The 9,050-nt window shown below is 35.2% G+C and overlaps 1 long non-coding RNA gene across 1 annotated transcript; it reads left to right on the top strand.

The window, feature by feature from the left end:
- Positions 1–5,571: 5,571 nt before the first annotated feature.
- LOC145597798 (uncharacterized) lies at positions 5,572–7,764 on the top strand. The gene is made up of 2 exons (XR_014103425.1): positions 5,572–5,680; positions 7,444–7,764. It is a non-coding gene; the product is annotated as an uncharacterized LOC145597798 (long non-coding RNA).
- Positions 7,765–9,050: the final 1,286 nt, after the last annotated feature.

Genomic DNA, 9,050 nt, shown 5'->3' with positions numbered 1-9,050 from the left:
AATTTCACTTTATGGGAGGAGAGAGAATGTTTGTGAGAGGAGATTGAGATCGTGGGATCTCAAGGGATGGAAATGGAGGGGTGAGATTTGAGGTAATAACTGAAGAAGAAGAGGCGCATAAAGAGAAGAAAGAGGTTTAGGTTAGAATTTTTAAAAAAAAAATATTTATTAATATAATATGGTACAACTAGATAGAGAGTTTCTCTGATAGCGGCATTCTGTTTTACTCTCCTTACAACAGTGATCATACCTAGGCGTTCTATATTATCAAATTTGATTTTTGATTATATTTTTTTATTTATTTGATTAAAACAAATAAAACTGTTATTAAAGAGAGGCGTTTTATATATTTTAGTTTTAAAAACCGTCATCAAACAAAAGCGTTCTATATAATTCTATAGAACGCCTATCCAACTTTACAGTTCTATATTATGTGTTAATTTTTCCACTTTTTGTGGTAGTGCCTTGACCTTTAGAGAACTAGAGTCATGGTTAGGTTGCAAACTCATTGCATCATATTGTGCTTACTTGACTACTTGTGCATCTCTTGCTTGTGCATATTTACACTAATCGTTTGTTTGGCTTGTGATTAAATTTAAATAAACTAATTAATGACTAAAGGACTTTACTTAATAAATTAATCAATTAATATAAGTAATTAAAGTCTAAATAAGTTGATCGAACCTGACTTAGTATGGCTATGGTTTTTGTCCTCTAAGGTAGAACGCTGGAAACAGGCCCAGACCAACGTTTCGGCAATGACGCCGAGGTTTGACCTGTGGGGAGACACGCTAGTGTCTGTCGTGACGCGACGATGCTGGCGCATTGGGACAGTCCTATTGTTTGCGTGATGGTCCATTTTCCTGCTTGAGTCTTCGCGTGGAGTCTAATTAATTAGTTTTATTAATGGCAAAAACCATATTTAGTCCTGTCGCACAGCGACAATGCCATCGCACTGCGACGGGCACTGTTTTCTCAACGCCAGTTCCTACATGCCTTAGCAACTTTCTGTTCTTAGAATTTTCCTGTTTTTTTGTAGCGTTATTTCGATTCTAGTTGTGAAAGATATTTCCCAAATTTCCTACGTATAAAAATCCTATGTTTTTGACGCATTACGGATGGTCTATCCAATACGAACCTTTTTTATGCATATGCCAATAATGTCAATCAAAATTACGCGCATGAATACTTAGAACGTTTCGAGTCTCATCCACTCATTCTAAATTATTTCCAAAATAAATTTTACGGATTAAAATAGAAATCCTCCCCAGTAGAGTCGCCAAAAACTGTAGGGTTCAAGCATCTCACACTTGAGCCCCATTGTGATCATACTCTTAAGTATTGTGGCGTCCAAAGGGAAGGAAGCTAGAGTAAAAGAGTTGTCAACAAGTTTTAGGAACTTGTAAACCGTTCACAGGGGTGAAGGTTACACCCCTTCACGATCCATGAGATCGCAACTCCATAGTGGTCTTGAACCATGACTGGATATTCGGGGATGAAGGTACAAATTCAACCTAAAAGAGATTGAACCTGCCCTAAAAGTAGGCCTTTACTTTATTCTTCTCATATTCATGTGCGCTTTCTGACTAACATACAATCAATATATTAACCCTAAACCTGTTTAATCTATGTTGGTTGAATATTAATGCACAAACAAATCTTTTATTAGCGATCACTTAAATTATAATCATGTAGCCTAAATAGAATTATTAATTATCTTATTAAGCCTGATTTCAAGAACAAATTCCCTTTAAACTTGCAAGTGAGGGCGTGATCAAACAATAACAATAATACTACCTCTGTTTCATATTATTTGCAACCATTAGACATTTTTCCTCTCTACTTTATGTCAAACCGTTGCAAATAATATGTAACAGATGTAGTAATATATCAAGCAACATAATATTGATACAACAAATCATCATTATCACAATAATATTCTCAAAGCATAATAATATTAGCAAGACCCTAGGCATGATACTAACAAGATTAATAACAAATCCTAGCATGTCACTAAACAAAAATCAAAGGTTTATCCCTAACATGATACTAACATGATAGAAGAAAATAGCACTACAAAAAAAAAAAAAAAAAAAAAAAAAATGAGAATAGACAACACTTAAGATTGCAACACTTACAAAAATGTTACTCTTAATAATCTAACACAATAATATTTACTTGTTACTTGGAACTAAAGTAACAGAAAAAAAAAAAAAAGTGTTGCTCTAGACTATATAAGGCAACAGTCACTTAAAGTGTTACCTTTTTCTTGTCTAAGACAAAAAACATAATAATTGTTGCATGAAAAGATAACAATAACAAAACTATTGTTTGAAAATGTAACATTAATATCAATATTGCCATTTATGGCAACATTTATACTAAAAAGTCTACATAATTTAAGATGTTTGTTTTTATGGAGAGTGTGTGTATATATATATATATAAATGAAAATGATCTTAAAATGAGAAGAATGATAAGGAATCTTGACCATACAATCGCATCCAACGATTCACATTTCATGCTGCAACAAAATGCACATTTAGACAAAAAATTATGCTTATTAGTACAAAAGTTACGCATATTTAATTAAAAATTTTTACACATTCATTTTTTAAGTTTTATTTTCCCTTTGTGTTGTCTCTTTCTTTCTCTTCCATTAAATTTATTCAATGTCTAACTTTTAATTTAGATTTAGAGTTGAGAAAAAAATTTGAATATTTGATTTGGTGAGTATGCTGATGATAACATTAGATTAGAAACCATATTTTACGGATTGAATTGACGTTGCCGGCGAATGTACTTTCCGATCACTAGAAAAATATGTGATTACTCGCGTATGACGTCGTTTTGAGTTTAGGCTTGCCGAAGAGAGAGGAGTTTCAATTATAGGGTAAGTTTTATTTGTTGGGATTGTAAGTTTCTCGAAGAAGTCGAACACGTATTGTAAAATATTTTTGCAATGAAGTGAATGGAAATGGTGGAAGAGAAGGTGGCGGTGGTAATGGTGGTGATGATGAAGAAAGTTTTTGATTGGGAGATGTAGATAAGGAGGAGAGTGAAGGAGCTTGAGGAGATGAGTGTCGGAGAAAGAAAAAGTAGAGGAGTTTTGAATCAGATTTTTACTTTGCACATTTTATTAATATATATATATATATATATATATATATATATATATATATATATATATATATATATATATATATATATATATATATATATAATGAGAATCAAGGCTAAATTAAGAACTAGGAACTAATCTAGGCCCTTAGATCATGTTAATCGGACGACTTACATGCTTCCCGTGTCATTGATGGAATTTTTGTAATATTTTAACTTTATTAAGTAGTTTCCAATTTCATTTTTCAAAAGTAAATAAAAATGTAGTAAAAGTAAATGAAATCAGTCTTAAAGTTAATGAAATTTCCTGAAAAGTTAAAAAAAAAACTAGAAAAAAGTTTTAAAACAGCAAAATTACAAGAATGCCATTAATGAAAACGGGTGCAATGTGAGCCATTAGATGGAGTGCGATCAATGGCTGAGATTACTTCCTAGTTCCTATTATTCACCTCGGTTCTCACATTATCTCATATATATATATAGGAACCAATCCTATAATAGGAACTAGGAGCCCATTACAACCGTTAAATTAAAAAATAATGGACGGATAAGATCATTTTAATACGTAGTATTTAGATCGAGATCACCTAATTTCCCCTCTCTCCCGATTCTCTCTCCTCCATTGAAGCTAAAGATGGGCACGGGCCGTGCCGGCACGCGGGCGGCACGGGCCCGGCACGACTCCGGCACGGCCCGGCACGGGCACGGTGGCCGGCACGGCACGGCACGGCGGCACGCCGGCGTGCCGTGGGCCGTGCCGTGAACAAATTTTTTGGGACCGGCACGGGCACGGCCCGTGGCACGGCGGGCGGCACGGTGGCCGGCACGTGGGCCGGCACGCCGGCACGACCCGCCGGCACGGCACGTGGCACGGCCCGGCACGGCCAGGCACGGCCCGGCACGGCCAGGCACGGCACGGCACATTGTTTTACTTGAAGATGATTGGGCTAATTGTGAAAAATATATGCAGTTTTTACAATTACTATATGGTATGACACATTGTTTTTCTTCTGTATATAATCCTTGTGCTCATTCTTTTCTTAGCAATGCATGTTTACTTGCACAACTTTTTGCGGAACACCGATCAGAACATGTTTATCGTGGATATCTTCCATCCATGGAGGATAAATGGCGTAAATATTACACCGATATTCCTAAGATTTATATTTTTGCTTCCATTTTAGATCCTAGACAAAAATATGATGGCACCTTTTTATTAATTGATATTTATTATAGTAACATGAATTTTGAAGATGATGTTGAAACTTTTAAGAATAAGGTGACGGATGAGTTTTTTAATTTATATAATGTTTATGAAAGTAAATATGGAACCGTGTCTCGATTTGCCCCTTCTCAAACATCCAAAAATGTAAGTAAACGGGCCAAAGGTTTATTTGCACAAGCTGCTAACTTGATGTCTAAGTATTCAGGTACAGAATCATCATCATCTAGGAGAACTCAAAGCGATGTTTCGGAGTTGCAAATGTACTTAAGTTACGACTTCATGAAAGGCATGGACGATGAAGAGAAGTTTGGCCTCGACATCCTCGATTGGTGGAAATCACAAGCCGTGAAACATCCAATTTTGTCGGCAATGGCTCGTGATATTTTTGCTATCCAAGTCTCCTCCGTTGCTTCCGAAAGAGCTTTTAGTGCGTCGGGAAGAGTTCTAGACGATAGAAGAACAAGACTAAAACCCGAAACACTTGAAATGTGTGTTTGCTTCAAGGATTGGTTGGATGCCGAAACTCGTTCTCAAGATCGTACTTATGCACAAAACGACGACGATGAAGGAACGTCGACTTCTTTTAGTTCTCAATCCACTCAATTGGCGGATGAACTTGAACCTCTAGGAGACGAAGACGAAGATGAAGACGAAGGCGAAGACGAAGACGACCAATAATAATTACATGATTACATATTTACATTATACACTATTGTATTCTTTTTGTATTATCGAACTTCGTATTCCGTATAATAAATGAAGTTATTCAATATTCATACACTGTTGTACGATTTTTAATTATCATTACTTATTTTGTAATTTTGTATTATTGAATTATCGTACATTCGTACGGTCGTACCGGCTACCGTCATATAATAAAATAAGTTATTCTTCAATTTTTTGTGTTTTCGGATTATCGCACTAGTATTTTTTTTTTTATTATATGCATTTTTGTTTTTAATTCGTTTTTTTTTAACATTTATTTTTTTTTTTTAAAAAAAAAAAATAAAAAATAAATTAAGGTCGGCACGGTTTGGCCCGCGGCCCGGCACGGCACGGCCCGCTAGGCACGTGGGCCGTGCCGTGCCGTGGGCTGGGGTGTGCCAATTTCAGGCACGGCACGGCACGGCCCGCCGCGGAGCCGGCACGGCACGGCACGGCACGGCCGCCACCCCGGCACGGCCAGGCACGGCCCGCGGCGGCACGGGCACGGCCCGTGCCCATGTTTAATTGAAGCCATTGCTATGAATTCTCCATCAAAGCAACTTTTGAGCTTCCAATTCTCCATTGAAGCAACTTTCGAGCTTTATTTAATCCATTGAAGCAGCTTTTGAGGTATGATTTTTTTCTTCTCTTTTTTAAATCTCTAAATTTCTATACTTATGGTTTATCGTTAATTAATTTTCAGTATGGTGAATTTAGGGTTGATAATAGTGAAATTTGAATTGTGACTATAGTTTCGGAGGTTGTGAACTTGTAAACGATTATAAATTAACTTGAAATCCATTCATATAAAGCTTAAAATTTTTCTAGGCTTATAAAAAGTTTAAGCGATATTTGTTTGATTGATATTTTATCTTATTTTTTTGTAAATTAGACTGGATTTTGCTGCAAATTATGTTTGGATTTTTTTGATATTTAGTTTATGAATGTGTCCGAATTATGAAAAATATTGCAAACTAATTTGATTTGAGATATTTCAAACAAATCATTGACCTCCTTGTTTGATTTTGTTGGAATTATGATAGTTACTTATTTTGATATTCAATGAGGCAACTTAGGGCCTGTTCACATTTACTTAATTTCAGTTCAGTTCAGCTCCAATTAGTTCAGTTCACCTCCAATCAGTTCAGTTCAGCTCTTAATTTCCCTCTCTCATAAAATATTTATTTCAGCTTAATTCAGTTCAGTTCAGTTCCAATCAGTTCAGTTCAGCTCCAATCAGTTCAGTTGAGCTTAGTTCAGTAAATGTGAACAGACCCTTAGTTATTCTTAATCAATTTTTAGGTATGTAATTTTGGTGAGAATTATTCAAATCTCTTGCTTACAACTGAGTGAATATGAATTGTTAATGCTTCTTGTTATGTTTAAAAGTAATTAGAAAATTAGTAAAAGTAAAACAATTAGTCTCAAAAGTAAATAGAAAATTTGTGCTAATTGGTGCTAAACGATTTTGGTGTGAAAGTTGAGGATGTGATCAATGGGGCTATGATTTCAGTTGGTCTAGGGGGTGTTATTCGTGACACTATAGGTGAGGTCCTTTAAGTATGCCTGGGTGCTTGACAAGATCTGAGCGTGAGCGTGGTAATACTATTGATATTGCCCTGAGGAAGTTCAAGACTAAGGCCCTGCCTGGATTGGCAGTAAAGAGGGAGGAAAGAGTAAAGGAGTAAAATATTCTGGTACTTTTACTTGCCTGGATAGAAAGTAAAATTGCAAGGGAGTAATATATTCCCCTAAAAAAGGGGGTAAAAGTTACCCAGCCCCCCCCCCCCCCCCCAGTGAAATGATTTCCCCCTCAACATCACCGCCTGATTTCCATTTCTCTCATTCTCCTCTTTACCAACCTGCCTTCAACCTTCCAACTCCCACCATCTTTATTCCACCAAAGCCAAGTCCAACAAAAAATTATTTATACTCCAATTTTTATGAGCTTACCAAGGTCCGTTCAAGTTAGTGCAGGCAATGGAGGAAATCCTTACTCTAGAATTAATGCCAAACTTTAGGAAAATGAAGTTTTACCCTATAACTGATCCTCTGCTAAGTTTTTCCCCATTAGATTTTAATCCCCTAATTATTTCAAGGAATCCAGGCAGGGCCTAATAAGTACTACTGCACTGTCATTGATGCCCCTTTATCAAGAACATGATTACTGGTACCTCCCAGGCTCACTGTGCTATCCTCATTATTGACTACACCACTGGAGCTTTTGAGGCTGGTATCTCTAAGGATGGCCAGACCCGTGAGCACGCCCTTCTTGCCTTCACCCTTGGTGCCAGGCAAATGATTTGCTGCTGTAACAAGGTTATTCATGATCATGTACTTTGGTATCTGAATTGGTTGATTCTGACTTTTGGTTTGTTTATTGTATGTAACAGATGGATGCCACCAATCATAAGTGCTCAAAGGCTAGGTATGATGAAACTATCAAGGAAGTATCTTCATACCTCAAGAAGGTTGGATACAACCCTGATAAAATTCCATTTGTTCCTATCTCTGGGTTTGAGGGTTATTTTGTTTATGAATTTGTTTGAAAAATATTGCAAACTAATTTGATTGGAGATATTTTAAACAAATCATTGACCTCCTCATTTGATTTTTTTGGAATTATGATAGTCTTTATTTTGATATTTAATGAGGCCAACTTAGTTATTCTTAATCAATTTTCAGGTATGTAATTTTGGTGAGAATTATTCAAATTTCTTGCGTACAAACTGAGTGAATATGAATTGTTATTGCTTCTTGTTATGTTTAAAAGTAATTAGAAAATTAGTAAAAGTAAAACAATTAGTCTCAAAAGTAAAAAGAAAATTTGTGCTAATTGGTGCTAAACGATTTTGGTGTGGAGGTTGAGGATGTGATCAATAGGGCTATGATTTCAGGTTGTCTAGGGGTGTTACAACATATGTTGTTTCCATACATTATACTTACAAGTTGTGGGAGCTTTGTACATTTTGAGAGTCTTATTTTGCTAATGTGGCTTCGACTATAAGTTTTTAATTTGGCTGCTATTATCTTTAATATGTCGGTTCAGTTTTGCTTTACGTCTATCTATGCTAATTTGAATTATTAATGTTTCCTATTGTTTTATCAATCTAAAATGTAGATAAAAATCAAGTAAAAGTGAACAAATAATAGTTTGAAGTAAATAGAAAAACTGAAACTATTATTTATATTATAGTTTGAGCAATCAAAATTAGAGGGAGAACAAAGTCAGTTGTGTGGAAAATGGTAAGGTTGAAGTGATTGTCAATGTTGTTATGCTAGCTAGGTCTGGTACCTATCTCCATGGAAGTATTTATCTCATACAAGTAAATCAAATCTCTTTTAAATTAAAATAAATCTCTGTAAAAGTGAGCTAATCCTCTCTTAAAGTAATCTATTGCCAGTGTCGTTAATGTTAGTTGTTATGCTAGGTATATATAATGTGTTGCAGGAAAAGTAAAGAAGAGCTATCAACTTCATTATTATGCTATACTTTCTTCATTTTTCTCATTGTATGAGAGAAAAAAGTAGTTGTTTTCACACCTGATGTTTGTTTCCCCTTCCTCATTAAGATTAGTTTGTGTTCTTTGAGATAGCTTACTTAAATTGCTGTTATTTTAGTGCATTCACCAATTTGAGCTTTTTTTTTCTTTCCAATAGCAATTGTCAAATTTCAAAGAACGATCATAATTCTAAGTGGTCTCTAAAGTTCATAATTCTAAGTGCTCTCTAAAGTAAATAATAAAAAGGAAAATTTTTAAATTACCACCCAAATGTAACCAATTTTGAACTAACCACCCATTAAATTTTTTATTTTAAATTACCACCTGTTAAATTAAATAAATGCTTAGATTACCACCCATTTTCAAAATCTAGTGGATTTTTCGTTTGTGGGCCCCACCTATCACTTATTTGACCCTTTTTACTGATTTTTTCCCCAATTTTTCTCTTTAAAAAAGCTCTCCTAACTTCAATTCACATTTTTTCTCTTTGAAATTTG

Source organism: Chenopodium album, chromosome 2, assembly GCF_948465745.1.
Source record: "Chenopodium album chromosome 2, dcCheAlbu1.1, whole genome shotgun sequence".
NCBI classification, from domain to species: Eukaryota; Viridiplantae; Streptophyta; class Magnoliopsida; order Caryophyllales; family Amaranthaceae; genus Chenopodium; species Chenopodium album.
The sequence above is the reverse complement of the archived record's forward strand: the minus strand, read 5'-3'. Positions and strand labels throughout refer to the sequence as shown.